Genomic DNA, 18,911 nt, shown 5'->3' on the forward strand with positions numbered 1-18,911 from the left:
CCAAAATTTAATCTATCTCTTTTAGTGATTTATGAATTATAAAGCTTTAAAATGAATTATTTTAATATTGATTCAGAAAAATATACCAGAGGTTCTAGTTGATTTCTGCTCATGGATACTAGTAGCCTCCAATTCTAGACCATAGAAGGACATAGCTAGTTTAAGCTGGAACTACCTTGAAAACATGTATTCCTAGGATACCTGCTTTGCCCACAGAATTCTATACTATATTTGTTAGACTTTAATTTCTATAACCAAACAGTGACTGTCTGGGTCTCAGAATATGTTGGCTTACTCTGTGGAATTATTTGGTTTTAACACTTTAACTATGCAGATCACCTGCTAGTGATGCTGACTCTGATTTCAACCTTAATTTGGTTGCATATTTGTCTCATAATTAGCTTCTTTGGGCTTCCATTGCCTGATGATCCTAAAATCACTGCCATGAGACTCTTTGTTTCCTGTATTTTGCATAGCATAAGTGCACCTACATGCTCTTTCTCAGTTCATTTTAATTGAAAAGGATGGGTATATAACTGCAGTCCTACCATTCGTATGTGTGTTTATGTGTGTATGTATTAAATTTGGAACATGAGAGTACAGAGTATAGATAACTTTTATTTTCTTCATAGTACATACTTTTATTTTTGAAAGAAACTTACAGTAATACATATTCTGAAAGGTAACTTTTAAAATAACCCCCTTTGATCTATGAGAATTTTATAGCACAGGAATTAAGCTAACATTATTTGAACTCAGTGATCTAACTAGTTTTAGTACCTTTAAAAATATAGGCATTCTGTGTTTCCTGATGTAAAGAAACATTACACACATGTTCTTGCTTTCCTTGTGCCTGAAAAAAACTCCCTAAATGTGGATCAATCAAGCCTTATGATCTAACTGCCAGCTTACAAGAAATATAAGGATTAGAAGACCAAGTTAAAATACCCTTGTAGGAAGCAATGTAGGAGTATTCTATAGGATACTGTACCTCTTTCTTTGACAGAAAATAGAAACACAAAAGAAACAAAAAGAAATACATTAAAAAGGAAGGTAATGTTAGAGTTTAAAAAGGTTTATGAGCGTTAACAATCAAACGCTATGTGTGGACCTTGTTTAGAATTTAACTCAAGTAAACCAAAGATAGCGATTTTTTTAAGTAATTGGAAAAAATCTATCAAGTATGACTTGGATTTATATTAAGAAATTGATGTGAAAGGTTGATTTGGAAAGAAAAAGGAAGTACCAACAAAAAATAGCTGTCAACCTGGAACTGTGTACCTAATTAAATACCTTCCAGAGGAAGCATGAAATAAAGATATGCAGTCAACTAACCTTTCCTACTTTAACTACATCGTGGCATTCATGTGAAAATTCATGAGAAGATTTAAAGGGAATTTCCTCTGACATCAAGTATAATCCAGTGGATTCTGTCCTGCTATGAATCTTGCAGAGAAAATTAAATTTCTAGGTGCTACCATTATTGGTGTTAAGTACAGAAAACATAGTTTCCAAAATGACAGCTAATATCCAAAACACCAAAGGGAAATAGCATAGATAAATACAATAAAATGGTAAATCATGTTACCTTGGACATAACATCCTTCAGACAGGAGATGATATAGTAGTTTTAGTTAATATCAGTCTGCCTGAATTCCAACTGTCCGTCAACTAAGATTTCAGACTGAGGTAAAACCTGCATTTGCTAGAAGAGCTTAGAGCTTAACTTTACTCAAACAGTTCCCTGTGGCAGGGCAGAGGCCACAGAGAAGCCGTTAGAAGGATAGTCCCATAATGGCAAGGATGTTCCTGAGGTTTGAAAATGTGTACTAAATATCCAGAGCAGTGTTAGGTAAATAGGAGGTATGAAATACATGTTCGTTAAATTTTAAAATGTCCAACATAACTGGAACGTAAAAACTGGAAACCGTGAAAGTTGACTGAGATCTTCATCTCCCACTTAACAAAAAAGAGATGGGAAGAGGAATTCTGAGGATTCCACAGCTAAAATAGGGAGAGATCCTCTGGAGACCCCTTTACGATAAGAAACGCGGGGAGAGGGTGGGGGTGGAGGGGTTGATACATGGTAAAAGTAAGGGCTTTGTGTTTTAATTGACTTCTGGGTTGAGATTCTGTGCTGGCATAATAGTAGCTTGTTCTTTCTGAAGATGATGTTGAAAATAACAGGACAGAGTACACCACTCTCTCCATTTTTGAAATTTCTTTACGGGAGGGTTTCTTCAACAGATACGGTCAGGGAGTAGAATGATAAGTTTCCTGTTTTGCTTGAACTATCGAGTTTCAGAGCAGTCCAAGTTGCATAATGAGTATGCCTGATTTTAAGTGAAAAACCCAAATAGGAACATTATCTGTCTCCTAAAATAATCGATGTCCTCCTAGCTAGCATGGTACCCATAGTGATAAAGGAAGAGAATATTTATGTATGCTTTGATTAAGGTCATGTGTACATTCAATCTGCATCTGGAGACTCTTAGACTACATCTGTAGTCCATCTAAGCCCATTTATTTATATTGAGATCTGCAGATTTCATAGGGAAAATTCACAGATATTTAGATCTCTTCTTAAGGAATACTATCATATCAAAACAAAAAATCAACTTGGGAAGCTTGGCATGAAAACTCCTAGAGGCTTAAAAAAGATCTGATTCTGGATACAGCTCAGCACCCTATCAGTCCCACTGTTGATTTAGCCTTGAAACTTTAGCAATTTTAAGATTCTTTCAATTTGTGAAACATTTCAACAACGTTGGAAAACAACTAGCATGGACTTGTTAAACATAAACACTCCCTTCCTTATTAGTGTGAAGACTTTTGTACAAACACCATGTCTGTAACAATGGCTGTAAATTCCATTAATTTTTATATCTGTCTAACACCTCAGTTTACATTAAAAAAGGAAAAGCTCTTTATAACCAGGTACAGTCCAACTAATCCTTCTACCTTGCTTCTCCCTAGCTTCTGCCAGAAAGAGATTTCATTTTAATGGGTGTGGAATGAAAAGACAAGGGAAATGCCCTTCTGCAGTTCTTGGAATGTTTTTGTCATTAAGTTTCCATGAATGTCTTGATTGTACCATCATATTAATAGTCTGCTCTGAATTAGGAAATTTTATTTCATAACACTTGTCACAAAAAACAAGCGCATCTCATCACCCACCCATAACGTGTACCTATAAACATGTGAAAAATTAAATGCAAGTGTAGAGTTAAGCCTACATTTCTAAGATAGAACAGGTTAAACTAGTGGAAGGAAATTTTATAGGACTTTACTATTCTTAATTTTTAAAGTCTAAATAAGAATGTATCATTTGACGTTCAGTAAAGGACAGATTTAAATTTGCAAATATAGTCAAGAAAATTCAACACACAAGGATAGTATGACATATTACAAGGCTATAGTGATTAAATGCATATAAGTGCTCAGAGGCTAAAAGTCAGTTCAAAGGAGAGTTTAGAAGTATATGGAAAATATATAGTTTGAGAGGAAATGAATGAGTTGGCTGTGTCAGTTTTTGCCCTCAAAGAAGTGAATTATAAAAAATCTGAAACTATCCATTAATGTATCTTTCCTGCACCCTGGAGTGTTTTTCAAGGAAGAGTTTCTTGAAAATGTATGCTTCTTACACACATTTCAGAAGCACTGATAATAGCAGATTTCTATATGAAATATAGATTCCTCTGATTAGTGACTTACACATGAAAGCTTAGAGTCTTCCAAAATACTTTGTGATATGACAGTTATATAATTTAACATTCAAACTTTTACACTTTGGAGAACAAAAGAGATATTACTAATAATTTTATTGAAACAACATACATAATTCTTGACCATCTTGGGAAAATCAAGACATATAGTCATCTTAACCTTGGCCATATAATGCCAGAGACTTCATATTAATTCCAAAAATGTTGGGATTTCTGTAATTTCCAATGTTGTCCCCAAGGAACCCAGACCTAGCTTAGGATGAATTTGGCCCAGAGAGTATGAACATTTTCTTCCAGAATTACATCGTCTTGTGACAAAGGTAAGAGGTGAGAAGGTACGAAAACAAGAGGGGGTTAAGTTAGCTTTTATAACAAGTACACTTCTAACACAATGACACTGATGTCTTCAGAAGGGTAAAGTCCTCATGATTTTCTTACCTCTAAAAGGGCTCCATTCTCAACACTATTGTGCAGGCGATTGTATTTCCAGTATATCAAGGTTGGGGGAGCACTGAAACCATAGTGTAAGTGATACACACTCATTGTGAAGATACATAGCTGTTTAAAAGCTGCTAGATAATTTGCCCAATGTCACACAGCTAGTAAGAGCCAGCTAAAGGAACACTGGCTAACCTATGCTCTTCCAGTTCAACTTGAGATTCCTCACTTTAGTACTGGCTTCAACTTATTCACTGTTTCAAGTGATAATCATACAAACTTTGTTTATGATACAACTAATGGCAGTACATCCAATACAGAGGTCATTCCTTCAGCTAAACTTCTCAGAGGAAGAAAGAAGGCAGAAACACTACCCAAACACATTTTAAAGAAAGAAATGATTTGGACAGATTTACATCACTTAGTTTTATTTCCAAGACTCCAGTGGGCACCTAAATGGGAATTTTCTGACAACAAACTTTTCCCTTATCTTGGCTATACTATGTGTTCTGAGCTCCCAGAGGCTAGGGGTTTTGCATTCATTCGGTAGGTTCTCCCTCACCCTGGTTGTGAGTCCTATACTTGAAAAGCTGATGTTCCACTAGCGTCAGGTATGCTTCTTTCATGTGGCCACACTGGCTGCTTTGATCCTCTGTTTCCTGTACACCTAGCTGAAGAACAGCCAGCTGAGGCACTGTATGGTTGCAGCTGTACACCATGTCACAGCCCACAGTGGGTCTGGCACCCTGGGTCACACACACACTTTGGAAGTGCATTCTAAGCATTACTGTATATCTGACACCAGCGCACCTAGTTTGGATTTAGACTTCACATTATTCAGGCAAATAAGTTCTGTGCTTTTTTCCTGATAGTACATCTTCTCTGCTTCTGATAGTTCATCTCTTCCTCCAGTCTTTCTCCCTCTTGCCCACTTTCTCAATCAGGTTACATCTCATAACACGGTTACTGAACTTTAAACAAATACTTCCAGTGAAAAAAATCTAGAAAGTGACATTAATGATTCATCCAGATTTCTAGCACAACCTCTGCCCCTGAAAATCCTGGAACATTGAAAAGAAAGATGAGACAAACTGTTCTGAAAGGCATATTGTTTTGAATTTTTGGTATGGATATCCACAAATTTCAATGACAGGGTTACCCTGGTGCTAAGAAATTACATAAACTACTTGACAAACAAGAATAATGAAAGCATAGAATTGCATCACTGTTCATTAGAGCAAACAATGCCCCTTATGATGCTGGGACTGTACAGGACTACATTATCATCTATTACGAGCACAAATATGGAACAGAACTAATGAGTTGAGATGTCATCTGAATTTCCATGGGTTATATTTACAGCTTAGAATTGTAGCTTTATTGAGTGGTGCCAGACATTCTCATTTTATAATAGCACGAGTGACATTTCTCTTGGATAATCCTATTTGTTTTCATTTATTTTAATGAGTTAGTTTGGGATGGTAACCTACAGTGGAAAACTTGGGAACAGGTGACAGCATGATTTGAAATCCCTTTTGAATTGGAAGGTAGTTAAAAGCTAAACTAAATGCTTTAGATGTATGGTAGTTAGCCCACACTATATATTTTACTCTAAAAACAGAGGCTAAAGTGCCAATTTTAAGAACCCAGGACTTTATTACCTTTTAAAACTTCCCTGCATGGATGAGTGGATAACAAGGACTAATTTGCTGCATTTTTGTGGCCTGTTTCCACATGTCTGCATTTCCCAATGGTGCTTTCTTTATGGAAAAGAGCGCTGGGCACAACACATTTTTTTTCCATGAGGTGATCATATGTTTATGATTCATTAAATCCTTCAATATGTACACATATTGCAGTAGTGATGTAGAAGGCTAAAGGGCTTGGCTATTTGCCAAGCCTTTAGGTGTCCCAGTTACAAAAGGGGTTTCCAATGTTGAGAACTTCAATTATGTCACTTGAACCCATCAACCTTTTTGCCTTCCCTAACGTTATAAATCTTTCAAATCTATTATTTCCATAACATCTGATGCCCAGAGTAAAAGAACCACTCTGATATTTTAGTTTTCCTTACAGACTTAGAATGAGAAAATAGTCTCTTTAATTCTTCTGTAAGAATTAACAATGAGAAAACTTTCTCTGTACATCTCCAATATCTTTCTAGAGTGCAAGATATAATAATAACAAAAAAGAATTCATGACCAACCCTGGTGTTTTGGGCCCAGGGTATTAAGAGCAACATGACATTTCCATCCAGAGATCTCTGTTCTCAGGTTGGCCCCAGCCTCATCTTGCAAGAAATATTGTCTACTAAATCATCTGTGAGTTCCAGAAAGGACTCCTATTTTATAAGTATAGCTCAAGAGGAAAATTATACCAATGAAGATAATTTAATATCAAGAATATAGGGGCTTGGGATATAGCTCAATGCACAGCACCTGCCTGGCAAGTGTGAGGTCGTGAGTTTGATTCCCGATACCAAGAAAGACAGAGAGAGAAAGAGAGAGAGAGCGAGAGAGAGAGAGAGAGAGAGAGAGAGAGAGAGAGAGGAAGGAGAGAGAGAGAATATAAAGAGCTACTTACCAGGTACTTAGTTATCAAACATGCAAAAATTTATCAGAGAAAGAAATAAGATGCAGTTGCCACCTATAATATTGGGAAAGAAGGAAAGATATAACAGGAGGTCTGACACTCAATTCTGAGGGGCCTTTGTCTAACAATGCTAGTGCCTCAGACCTTGGAGCATGGGCCCAGTAGAAAGCAGGTCAGGCCTTTTAGGGAAAGGTGACAGCTGCCTGGTACCAGAGAAGGGGCCAATGGGGTTAGTCCAGTCTTCTAAGAAGGAGATGCTGCCAGCTAAGACTACCTCTGAAGACATTCCATTAGACGGGTTCTGTACATTTTGGGGAAATTAGTAATTGGTAGTAACTGCTGTTGCTAGAATGAACTGCCACTACTTGAGCAAGGAAGCATTGCTGGATGGTAGCAAACTAGAGATAGAAGTAGCAGAGAGAAAGACAAAATTTCTCCTCTTCTAGGTTTGCAGTCTCTCACTAGCACACCCTCTTAGCCCAGTCTAACAGGGTACTAGTAGCAAAAGAGAACTAACTGTGTTTTGCTGTGATGTAGCATGGAGGGGTGGATTTAATGCTACGAGACAATAGCTTAATAATAACGTCAACCCCTTTATATGTTAAAAACATTGCCTGGGAGAGAGAGAAATAAAAAATTTTCGGTGATATTCTCATGACTAATCTTAAACCTGACTTTCTATTTCTCCATTCACCCCCATGTCAGCCCCTCTGGCTACATTTTTTTTCTTTTTTTGTAAAACTTGAGCCAAGATTTTTCTGTCTAACTTTTATGCATTGTTATGTCATAACCAGTGTAATTAATGAGGGAAATTCTTTGGGAGAGGTTATCTAGATAGCTTTTACTTCAAGGAGTTATTTACCACTCCAAGAAAGGATATTTTTAGAGTATTTTTATTTAAAGAGAAAGAGCAACTTTACTTGGGAAATGATTTACCATGGAGGTCTTCTTTATGAGCAGAAGCAACAGTAAAACTGCTGGCATCATGCTTTGGGCTTGTGAAATACCTAGGCAGAGGGACATCCTACTATCCTTCCCAGGTGTGGAACAGAGCTTATGACACACAGCTGCCCCTTCCAACATTTCTAGGATTCTCTATTGGCCTCTTGCCAGTCTGAGCTAATAATAAAAATTTGAAATAATGAAAAAGGCCCATGTGATTTTCCTTTTGTAAACTCTGGGCTCCAAACTATTACAATAGATTTTTTTTTTTTTCTTACGAATGGAAATATGCAGATGTCTTCAAACAGGAAAGCAGACACCTGTTGGATTTTTTCTGTTGATATGGATTTCAGGTATCAAAATGAATATCTGTTTTAAAGAATGGTCACCAGCTGCCACCTCATTTAAAGAGAGCTCAGCAAATCCCTGGAGCCTGGCTTATGTAACAGACGCTCACAGAAAAACACAGGAAGTCAGTACAGAGTGGTATTGTTTTCCAGTGTTTCACTTTGAGAAATTAGTTTGTTGTCTGGCAAGAGGAGAGATGATCCAGTGTTCCTAGAAATAACAACCTCCCTGTGTAGTCACCAAACTTCCCACAGGATGGAGGCCGGTTTGTGAAGGGCAGGTGTTAATTTTTGAGCTCTAGCCAGGACCTAGAATACTAGCAAGGAGCTCATCCAAGGAACTCAGAAAGAATTACTTAAGTCACATTCTGAATCTGATTTTTAAGTCTCTAAGAAGAAAATAACAACAAGGTGTTGTAGACAATGTTTCATTCAGTAAACAGAAACAGAATGTTGGGAAAAAGTTATTTGCATGAGAGATAACTCAGCATTAGAAGTTAGGTAGTACCAAGATGTGTTAGGGGGACAAAAAGGATGAGGCCAGTCTTGGTCTAACACGAAAGTATGTGTACTATTTTATTTTCTTTGGGGGTAAAAAGGTATCAGGAATTGTTTATTTTAGTTCCTTTAACAGGAACTATTTTAGTTCCTCTTTTATTTCCTATATAGTGCGATCAGTCTCAGTCGAATGTATACTCTTGCATAGATATTAGGCTTACCCCAAATTTGAAGAATTCCGATTACTAATCATACTCTGAAGAATAAACCTGGGACAAAGCTGCAGGTTCTGTCATGGAAACAGAGATTCACTGTATTGCTATTTTCTGGTAAAGTGCTCTAGAGAACTCACCAAGTGCTCCAAGTCTTATATTATTGTTTAGGAAATGCTCAAAGCCACCAAAGCTTCATATTCAAAGAACCACCAAAAAAGCATTCACACAGCCACAGGCCAGACGGAGAGGGCTTTTGTGAGACTCTCCCTCCTGTGTGCCAAGAGTGGTTTAATTCCGTTAGACTGGACCCAGCTAGCCAAACCAGCAGACACAACAGAAAACCTTGAGGGCCTACCTGAGGCCAAATGTATTAACAAACGAAGAGACCTGCAAGCAACCTTCCCACCAGTATTAACCACACCAAATGCCAGTCCAACCAAGGATTCTCATAACTGGTTCTTGTTCCGACACAAGAGCGAGAAGAGCCATTTGCTGTGGCCAACGGTTACTCTACCTCTCCTCTGTAAAAAGCCGCGGTCCTCGAAGAGCTTACTCAAGGTCTCCACTGAAGAACAAAAAAACGCGGGTAAGATTGGTTTCCTCTCAAGTTATGACTCAACTTTGGTCAGCACGCTTCCACTTGGGCTACTAACATTTGGTAGCCAGAATGTCACTCTTTTCAATCGGCTATACAGCAAACAACCTCGCTGCCTTTTAGTCATATAAAAAAACCACAAGAATATTTTCTTTTGACTCTGTTCTCTCCACATCAGACCCACAGCCGGGCTGATGCTGAAGCCTATCTTCTCACAATCTCCTAGAAAGTGGCCTGCCTGGACTTGCTTACCTAGCTAAAATGAAAGGCAAGAAATAAACAGCTCAATGGTAATTATAAATAAGGGGTTCTGGGTGTTGAACCTGTCCGTGCAACAACAGAGCAGGAAAACATTCTGCCCCATCACTGCATAAGCTGGGAGCCACATCCCTTGTAAGCGTGGACAACAAGGACCCAAGCAGAAGCCACAGGTGGAACACTAATGCCTGCTCACAGATTGCTGACCCGGGAGCAGAGCAGCGGACAGTGGCAAGCTCTGCCTTGTATTTCTTCATCTGCTCCTTCTCAGAACAGCAACAGAAAACGGAAAGACTTTGAGCCTATAGAACTGAAAGAGAAAATAAAAAGAGAAAAGCTGTATTTGTTTTTCTTGCTCTTTCTCGGAGCTCTGAAGACCTGCTCCTTGCAGATGGTGATCTCCTGTGTGCTCGCGTGCACATTAAGAATTTCATGACTCGGGCCCAGGAACACAGCTCAGGGCCCTCGTTCACCTACTGCGTCAAAGCCCTGAGTTCAATCACCTGTACAGCAACACTAAAAATAAAATAAAATAAATTTTATGATACCTTTTGGCTTGGAGGTTTTATTATTATTAGTGTTGTTATTACGTTACTTATGACTCTTTAGTATAAAAAGAATAGTTAAGATTGATTGAGCTTTTCCTATGTAACAAGCCGCATAGTCAGCATATTAAAACTATCTTTTTAACCTCACGACTGTGTTACATATCAGATACGAATATTATCCCTAATTAAAAATTTGGAACCTAAAGCATGAAGAGATGAACTTATGGGAGGTCACAGTAACAAATGGGAGAACCAAGGTGCAGCTCCAGGTCCTATGTCCCCAGAGCCCCTCCTGCTATCCACTGCAGGACGTCCTTTCTCCCTTTGAAGCACTGAACTCCTACCCTCAGCAAAGCCATATACTTAGCATCAGGAGCAAAACAAAGTAGTTGTTACAAATCCCACCACTGGCTTCCCCAGGGGGCCTCCTCAAGGGTCTCCTTATTCCATCCCGCATCTCTTTGTTCTAGTAATTACTTTGCCCGTGGAGAGTGCCCCTCCCATTCCTTAACCCTTTCTTCTCATTCCCTCATCCCTGCCCAGGCTGTCTAAATTTTACTCAGGCCTAGAGATACAATTCACCTGCCACCTCTCCTGAAAAGGCTTCTCTGACTCCTGTAGCTTTTACCTCTGAATTCCTACAAAACATAATATTTATACTACTGACTTGAGATTTATGTTTAACTTTTTCTTGTTACTTTTCTATTTGAGAGTAATTCATCTTCAGCCTGAATTCATTATATGCCACTCTTTCCACTGATTATGAGATCCTTGTAAGCAAAGACCATACATTAAAACAGCTGTTCATGTCCATACACACTACACTCAGCATCTGGGACGTGACAGGCAGTCAGTAAATGACCACTGAGAACCGGGTTAGCAAACCCACCATGACCTGTAGTTTGAAACCAGCTGGGTTGATAGGGAAAGGAGTTGAGTGTTTTTCTCAGAGCTCCAGAGAGTACTGTCGAATATAATTACAGTCAAAGGAGTCTCTTCAGGGGCACAAAAGAGTCCTCCAAACCCTCATGTTTCCACTTCTTTCACAGGGTCCACTCAGACCCCTAAATTCCAATTGAAAATTACGGACAGTGTCACCAGACCCTGACAAACAAGGCCAACTTTTACTTGCAGGTTTCACTTACCTTCACACCTGTGGTTTCAAAGGTGTCCAATTTCCTCTGAAGTCTTTCTGAGAAGCTTCATGGCCTACCCTGCTTTTTCCACCCTGCCAGTCATTCCTGTCAACAGTGACAATGTCCTTGTCAAACAAAAGTCACTTTAGCTATCAGTTTTCAATTGTCTTTTAGTGAGGATAATCCCTGGCTCCTAGAAAACTGTTTCTTTTTGAGCAACTGCTGATGCAGCATCTTATTTAGAATTTCCAAGACTTCTTTGACTGATTTCTCTGTCCGCACCATTTCTCATCATTTTCCGAAGATCCAGTAGAAAGGATTGCTGTAACTTTACTTTCCACAGTTTGTATTATGAAAAAGTTTGGCCTGTTATCTCTGTGTTTCAACCACATACGGCACTGAGAGAGTTCAGTATGCCTGAGAAAGGTGTATACACCCCAGGGAAAACTTTTAAATTACTTTCTATTTTCAATAGTGTTTCTTTACCCTCCCCAGGAACCCATCCTTTGGTGGCTTGAGCTAAGTGAGAATAATTTTGCCAACTGCAGAATTCTTTTTTTTTAGAAATTAAAGGAGGAAAATACTAACAGACCGACAACATTTTACAAAATAGCATATGATCAGTACAGACATTACAGAGTTACAAACAGAGTGGTAGGGAATTAACAATGCTTATTGTATTACATATTGATATCTTCAATGTAGTTTCTCATGAAAACACATATAGACATACGAAGCTAATCAACCAATGCCTCACTGACAGTTTCTTTCAGCAAGGAAATACAGGACAGTAGAACACCCGTGTTAACTATCCTGCATATACATATATACAAACTTTCTCCTTCTTTCCCTTCTCTTTTCCCATATCCCAGGCCAACTGCAGAATTCTGTCATCTGTTTTCATTTTTATCTATCAATCCATTACTCCAGGAGGAAGTCGTATGATAGATGTAACCATACGAAGGGACCTCACTCACCCATCTTCTGTATGTACTAACTTGGGGACATGTAAATCAATAAGTAAACATCTAAACCTGTGTTGCCTCTGCTGTCCTATGGCCATTTCTCCATTTGTGACCTACCAATTCTTAGTCCTGAACTTGGATCCTTTATAGAGGTTGAGTTTTAGGAAAGAATAGTTAATTCATCATTTTACTGTGAAGTTCAGTTGTGCCCTGAGCTTACTATCATGTGGGCTCCTAGCATCTGCTCACATCATAATCCTCTGCCTGTCCCCCTGCCATTTTTATTGCTGTTTATTATTTGTGTGCCGAGAACAAGGTATGGTACAGAAAAAAAGAAAGTACTGGGTAAGAATGATAGGAATGATACGCTGTCAGTGACTTAAAATAATCCAATAAGGCTCTAAAAACAGGTTCTTCTCCTCTCAGGGACTAGGTCTTCACACAGTCAAAACTAACATAAAAAGAAGGAGGCAAACATTGTAGTGTGGACCAATGTGTTTTCAGTGACCAACGCTGGACATGTCCATGGTAAGGTGTAAACACAATTCATCTTCCAACAAACTGCTGGAAATGTCTCTTTTTAAAATCTTATTTCCCTGAAGTCAGTCAACAGCAAATCAAAAGTTCTATCTTTCTTTCTAAAGGACAAACCAATCCCTGCCCAAAGATCAGAAGTTAGGGGCTGGGGATTTAGCTCAGCGGCAAAGCGCAAGCACAAGGTCGTGAGTTCGGTTCCCGGTACCGGAGAAAAACCAAAAAAAAAAAAAAGATCAGAAGTTAACACATTCAAATCTCACACCAACAAGACACTAGCCATGCAACCTTAGGCAAGTTATTCAGGCCCCCAAATATCAGTCACAGGCAAAACCCAGGTTTTGCTCCAATTACCTTACAGGGATGTTGTGAAGATAGACAGAGTTAATCTATAAAAATGCTTTGTAAACTTTAAAGCGCTGCACAAGTAGAAACTTATGTAGAAAATATTAATATTTTATTTGAAATTTTCCTAATGTAATTTTTTTGTCTCCTACCATTTCTCAAATCTACTCTTCTAATATACCAATGAGTCTTTTCTGGAATATTGAAAATTTTCTTTTTGTTGTTGTTGTGGTTTAAGCTTCATTTGTATCCCTCTGCAAAATAAAGCCAAAGAAAAGTCCGCTCTTTCTTAAACTACTTCTGTGTTAATATGCAGATGCTCTTGTCTTTCAATTTTTTAAATAACTAAGGAACTGGTTTTCCTTTGAGAATTTTTTTTAAATGTTCTGGACCCATAAGAAAGAGAATGAGATCTCTTTAAACCTGACTCTGAGATTACAGGGCACTCGGAATTAATTTATACCATCCTATTATCAAATCAACACCTACCTTTCCCTACAGATTGCAAGAAACATTATAAACACTGTCATTCCAAGATTTGCTCCTGTATTATTATCCTTATTTTTAATAGGTGAACAATTTTCAAGTAGTTTGCAAAAGACATATGAAATGCTAACGTGTGTTCAAAAAGTAAAATATAAACAAAAATAATAAGGCTTTGCCTAGAAAAGAGAGAGGACCATTAACTTGGAGACACAAAATTAGAGGAGACAGGACTCTAACTGCATTCATTGCTAGTACTGGTGGTGTGTGAAAAGTACTGCTTCCAGCAGATTTACTGCATCTGTACTCTCATAGCAGTTTAGTAGAACGGCATCTCTACACAGTAAGAAAGCATGTTACCATGTTATCTATTCTAATTATCTTCTACAAATGTTTAATAAAATAATTAGGTCTAATGATATCTAGTGCTAAAATAGGTAATTTGTACAATCCAATCAAAGCTTTTAATTTGGTAAAAAAAAAAAAAAAAATCCAGACAATATAACTAAAGGATTAACTTCTTCCTAAATTCTTTGATTGATGCTTGGGCATTGTATAATTCTATTCAAAACTGACCCCAAATAAATCTATAAATGAACTCTAGCATTAACACTTGTTATAAAAGATGACTCTTTGTTTGGTAGCTGATGGTACAGTGTTTTACAGAAGTGGTAGCACTAAACCAGACCTTGAAGAAACTCATAAGACAAACTCTTGGTGAAAGCGAAAGGTTTGGAAAGTAAGATGAGTTGTAGTACAATTTAGGGTAAAAGCTGACAATTTTAAATCTCCAAGAAAAATCTTTTACTTGTAAGTTAGGTTGTCATTTCAAATTTAATACTACTGGGCTTTATTTAGGGATACAAAGCTATTAAAATAGATGACGATGTTGATGACGCTGTCAGCAGGTCAGCTTGTGACCTGAGCTAATGCTGAGAGTGTATGATTCAGCTGTTCGCTGATTCACTGACCCATTTTCCTATGATTAGATCACAATGAATATCAACTACAGAAAATTGCTATGCTACGAGAAGAGTGGGCAATTTTCATAAAACACAAATAACTAGCTGAAAACCATATTTCCTTCTGTGACACAAAGGAGAAATTACTCTGTGAAGTACAGTAAGAACTGAGAACTCCAGAGGGAAGCAGTGATTCAGGCTGTGAATTTACACACTAGTTATGCAAACCAAGCTTCATCTCTTTTGGTCTTCACTCATCTGTAGCAAAGAGGCCAGGGATCCAAAGGATTCCTCTAAAAGTAAAAATAAACAGATGCACTAGCTTGAAAGTAACTCTGTAGAAAAGTGAATTGCAGTTTATACATTTTAATAACTTTGAATCAGAAAATATACCCTTTATGGCAATTATTTTTGACTCATTTCTTGCTTACTGAGGGAAAAACCATAGCGTCTTGGTAGAACCAATGTAGATAGTCTAAAAAGCTTTTGCCTTATAAATAGGAGTTAGCAGCACCTCATGAAAAAGCATTCTTTGTAAAACAGCAGAAGGACATTTGGATACCTATTTCAACACATATGGGAGCATTCTGAATAATGTATTACCTAAATGATCATTTAATTTTTAGGCATTAAATTTGTTTTCTTCTGACAAGCATTACTCATTAGGTGTAGATTCTCACATCATTCTGAAAAGAAGGTGAATCTTATTAGCCACTAAGATTAAGTTTACCTCATCAATTCACCCTCAAACAATTCAAGGCTAAAAAAAAAAAGAAAAGAAAAGTGAAGAGACCACAGGTCAACAGCAATAGCAAGTAACCCATGTAAGACTACTTGATTTGCCTTTTCTTAGAGGAGGCAGAAAAAAAATTGAACAGAAATTTAGAAAACATGAAGGACTAGTCAAGAAATGAGAATAACAAATTAAGGAAAATAAGAATTAATAGGTTTATTTTAGTGTAAGATAAAATCTTAGTTTTGGTGGCATTCTGACTCTTGGACTCTGATTTATAATTTAGAGCAATTTCTAAAAGGAAATACATTTAGAAGAATTCAAGGTGCTATTCTAACTATGATTTCTCAGCCATAAAGGGAAAAATTTCTCTTCTGCTCTTAGGAACTTAAAATTCTGGACATGTAAGATCATCATTGCAGAGATTTCTTTAATTGCTTTTGCTAGAAGCCAAAACATATGTATCTTCACAGTGGACGGTGGCTGGGACTGCAGCAACTCCCGCCTTCTTTCTACCCAGTCATACCTGTAGGCGGAGAACCATTCCTTCTGCCGTGATCTACATGGGATGGGGAAGAGATGAATGGTAGCGCTCAGGCCAAGTGGCGTCTGTACAGGTACCAATGAGAGGATGCAGCCCTTACTCGACTCCCTCAGTTAGCAAGACTCAGAAGATGCTCCTTCCCACCTCAGCAAACAGAGATTGGTCACCACATGAGGAATATGCTCTCTCATCCAGTCACTACTGCAGGCATATGTGTGTTCTAGACATGACACCCGAAAGCCTAAAGGGCGGGCATATCAGTGTCTGAGTACTCTCGCTGCACAGAACCACAGTGGTGAGCTGTAAAAAACCCTTTCAGAAGTGGTGGTGGGAGGTAATGACACTTTGAGCAGGTTGGTCTCTAAGGACACTGCTTGAACATGCCGGGGGCACCTTACCTCAACTGATTAATAGCAGAAGCACCAAGAAAGAGCATCATAAGGCCAGCAGTTAAGTCTTAATAGTTGGCTATACTAGGTCAGACAGTGCTGTGTTTTAAAATTTGAGATATAATTCACATATCATAAAATGCACCCCTTTCAAGTGTATAATTGAGTGTATTCACAAGGTTAGGCAATATCCCCGTTAACCAAGTTCATAACATTTTTATCACCCACAAAGAACTGCCATGTCCAGCAGCAGTCTCTCCCAATTCCACCCTTCAACTATCTCTTGGCAACCACTAATACACTTTCTATCACTATCAGTATCATGTGCTTTTTCTGGACATTTCATATAATGCAAAAGGAAGCCTATATTATGTAGATGTTTGTTAAAAGGTTTCTTTTAGTCAGTATGTTTTGTTCAAGATTCGTCCATACTGTGGCATGTATTAGTAATTCATTCCTTTTTAGGGCTAAATAATACTCCATTGCATAGATTTACCACATTTTGTTTATACATTCATCAACTATTGTATATTTTGGTTCTTCCTACTTTTGGGTTACTACAAACCCAATGACCATTAGTATACAAATTTTTGTATAAACATGTTTTTAACTCTGCTGAATGTAGAGCTAGGAGTGGAACTATTAAGCCATATAGCAAATCTATATTTAACAGAAATAATGTTTTATAGAAATAATGAACTCTTCTCAAAGTGGCTATACCATTTTACAATGTATGAGGGTTTTGGCTTGCCATAACTTCTCTAATATTTAATTTTCTTTTCTCCAATTATAGATTCTTAGTTAGAGTGAATCTATCTCCCTGTGATTTTGACTTGAGTCTCACTAATTACTAATGATGTTTTTTTTTTCCAGTACTAGAAATTGAACCCAAGGCCTTCATATTAAATTACATTTGCAAACCTTTTTAAATAATATTAAAAATTACTTTCAGAACCTACAAATAAATAGGTAAATTCCAAAATAGAAGCAAAATAGAATATTTTACAGTATCTCATTATTTTTTACTTAACAATCCACCTTTGTGTTTGGCTTTCTACAAAAAATTATACTGGATTAACTCCAAATTCAGTGCCTGACTATCTTCACTATCTGTCTTGAACACATAATAAAACATGAGAAATTAATTTTGCTTAAACACTCTATTTCTACTCAGATCTTAGTAATTATTTAACTTCACATTATTGTCACAAATGACAATTAAACAGCCTGCCTAAATAGCTGAAATCATAAAACCACTATAAACCAAGTTAATAGAGTTTATGACATTAATGTACAGTAGAAACTATGCTGACACACATGTGTATTGGGTCCTATCAGAAATATACTTTTATACAATGGAGTATTACTCAGCTATACAAAAGATAAACTTGAGGCTTTTGTAGGTAAATGGATGCAACTAGAGACCATATTCACAAGTGAAATAAATCAGACCCGCATGTGTAAACATCATATTGTCTCCCCGGTATAGGAACCTGAAAGAATAAGTAAAACTCAAAACATACAATATATGATAGGGAAGGGAAAGAAACTACTCAAAGGAAGGAATGACTGGGATGAGGGAAAGAAGAAAAAGGAAAGAAGGCAATGTATTCATATATATATATGTATGTATATATACATGAATAAGTGGGATAACTGTACTGCTGATGTCTGATGGTATATTGAAAGGAACAGTCAATGCTTAAAATTTTTTATGTTCTGAACAATTTTGCATGCTTATATCTGGTAATCTGAGCAACTGATTTGAAGGTAACAATATGCAATGGAACAGCCATGGTGAATTCCGACCATCTTGTCTAGTGAAACTCTGTATTATCTCTAATGTTTTATCTAATAATTTTTTATTCCCTTTAATGGTTTGAACAATCTTCCATTCTTACATCTGGTAGTCTGAGCAACATAATTGAAGATAACAGCATGTAATATAACAACCACTGTTAATTCCTGTCATTTTGTCTTGAAAACCTGTATCACTTTTAATGTTCTTGCTTTGTCTTGTTTATGTTTGTGATGGTGGTATGCTGCTACTGTTCTTTTTTTCCCTCTCATTTACTATTCTCTTTAAAATAAAAAAAAAGAAATATACTAAAAACCCAGGCTTTTTTAAAGAAGGAGACCTTTGGACTAAGAGGGAAGAGGAGTCATATAATCAAGTAAGAGAAAAGAAATTCGTCTCCAATTTTAACCAAATAAAGGAGGGAGGAAGCATAGGCAGCACAGTAAATGACAGCTGGGGGAAACAACTAGCTTTCCAGCACAGACAGGCTCACTACCTCAGCAGCTGGGCAGCGGGCTCTCCAGGCATTCTGGTACTCTCCCACTAGTTTTCTGAAATGAAACACAAGCCTGCATTTATGCTAACAATGGGATATTAGACTGCTACTTAATCAGACAGCTAACAATGGAGAAAATTGGTAAAGTCCCACTGACTTTAGGTCATCTCAAAATCCCTGAAACTAGGAGTTAGAATGAGTCTGTCAAAAACGGCATTCAAAGAGCACTGTATTTTCAAATGTGATTTATAAAACAAGCAAAATTCAGTAATCTTCAAGGGCAAAGGCCATATAATTTGAAAATTAGGAATATTTTGAGGTTAAAACACACGAGGAAAATTGCTTTCTATAGCACAGCTGCATTGTTT

General features: G+C 37.4%; 1 protein-coding gene across 1 annotated transcript in view; it reads right to left on the reverse strand.

Annotated features, from left to right (window-relative positions):
- The window catches only part of Ticam2 (toll-like receptor adaptor molecule 2), a 31,949-nt gene extending 20,121 nt beyond the window's left edge, over positions 1-11,828 (reverse strand). The window contains exon 1 of the mRNA XM_013510720.1: positions 11,304-11,828. The gene's annotated coding sequence lies outside the window, so the exon portion shown is untranslated. The remainder of the gene's footprint in view (positions 1-11,303) is intronic.
- Between the last annotated feature and the right edge of the window lie 7,083 nt (positions 11,829-18,911).

The sequence above is a fragment of the Chinchilla lanigera genome, unplaced genomic scaffold, assembly GCF_000276665.1.
Source record: "Chinchilla lanigera isolate Chin_1 unplaced genomic scaffold, ChiLan1.0 scaffold00010, whole genome shotgun sequence".
Lineage (NCBI taxonomy): Eukaryota > Metazoa > Chordata > Mammalia > Rodentia > Chinchillidae > Chinchilla > Chinchilla lanigera.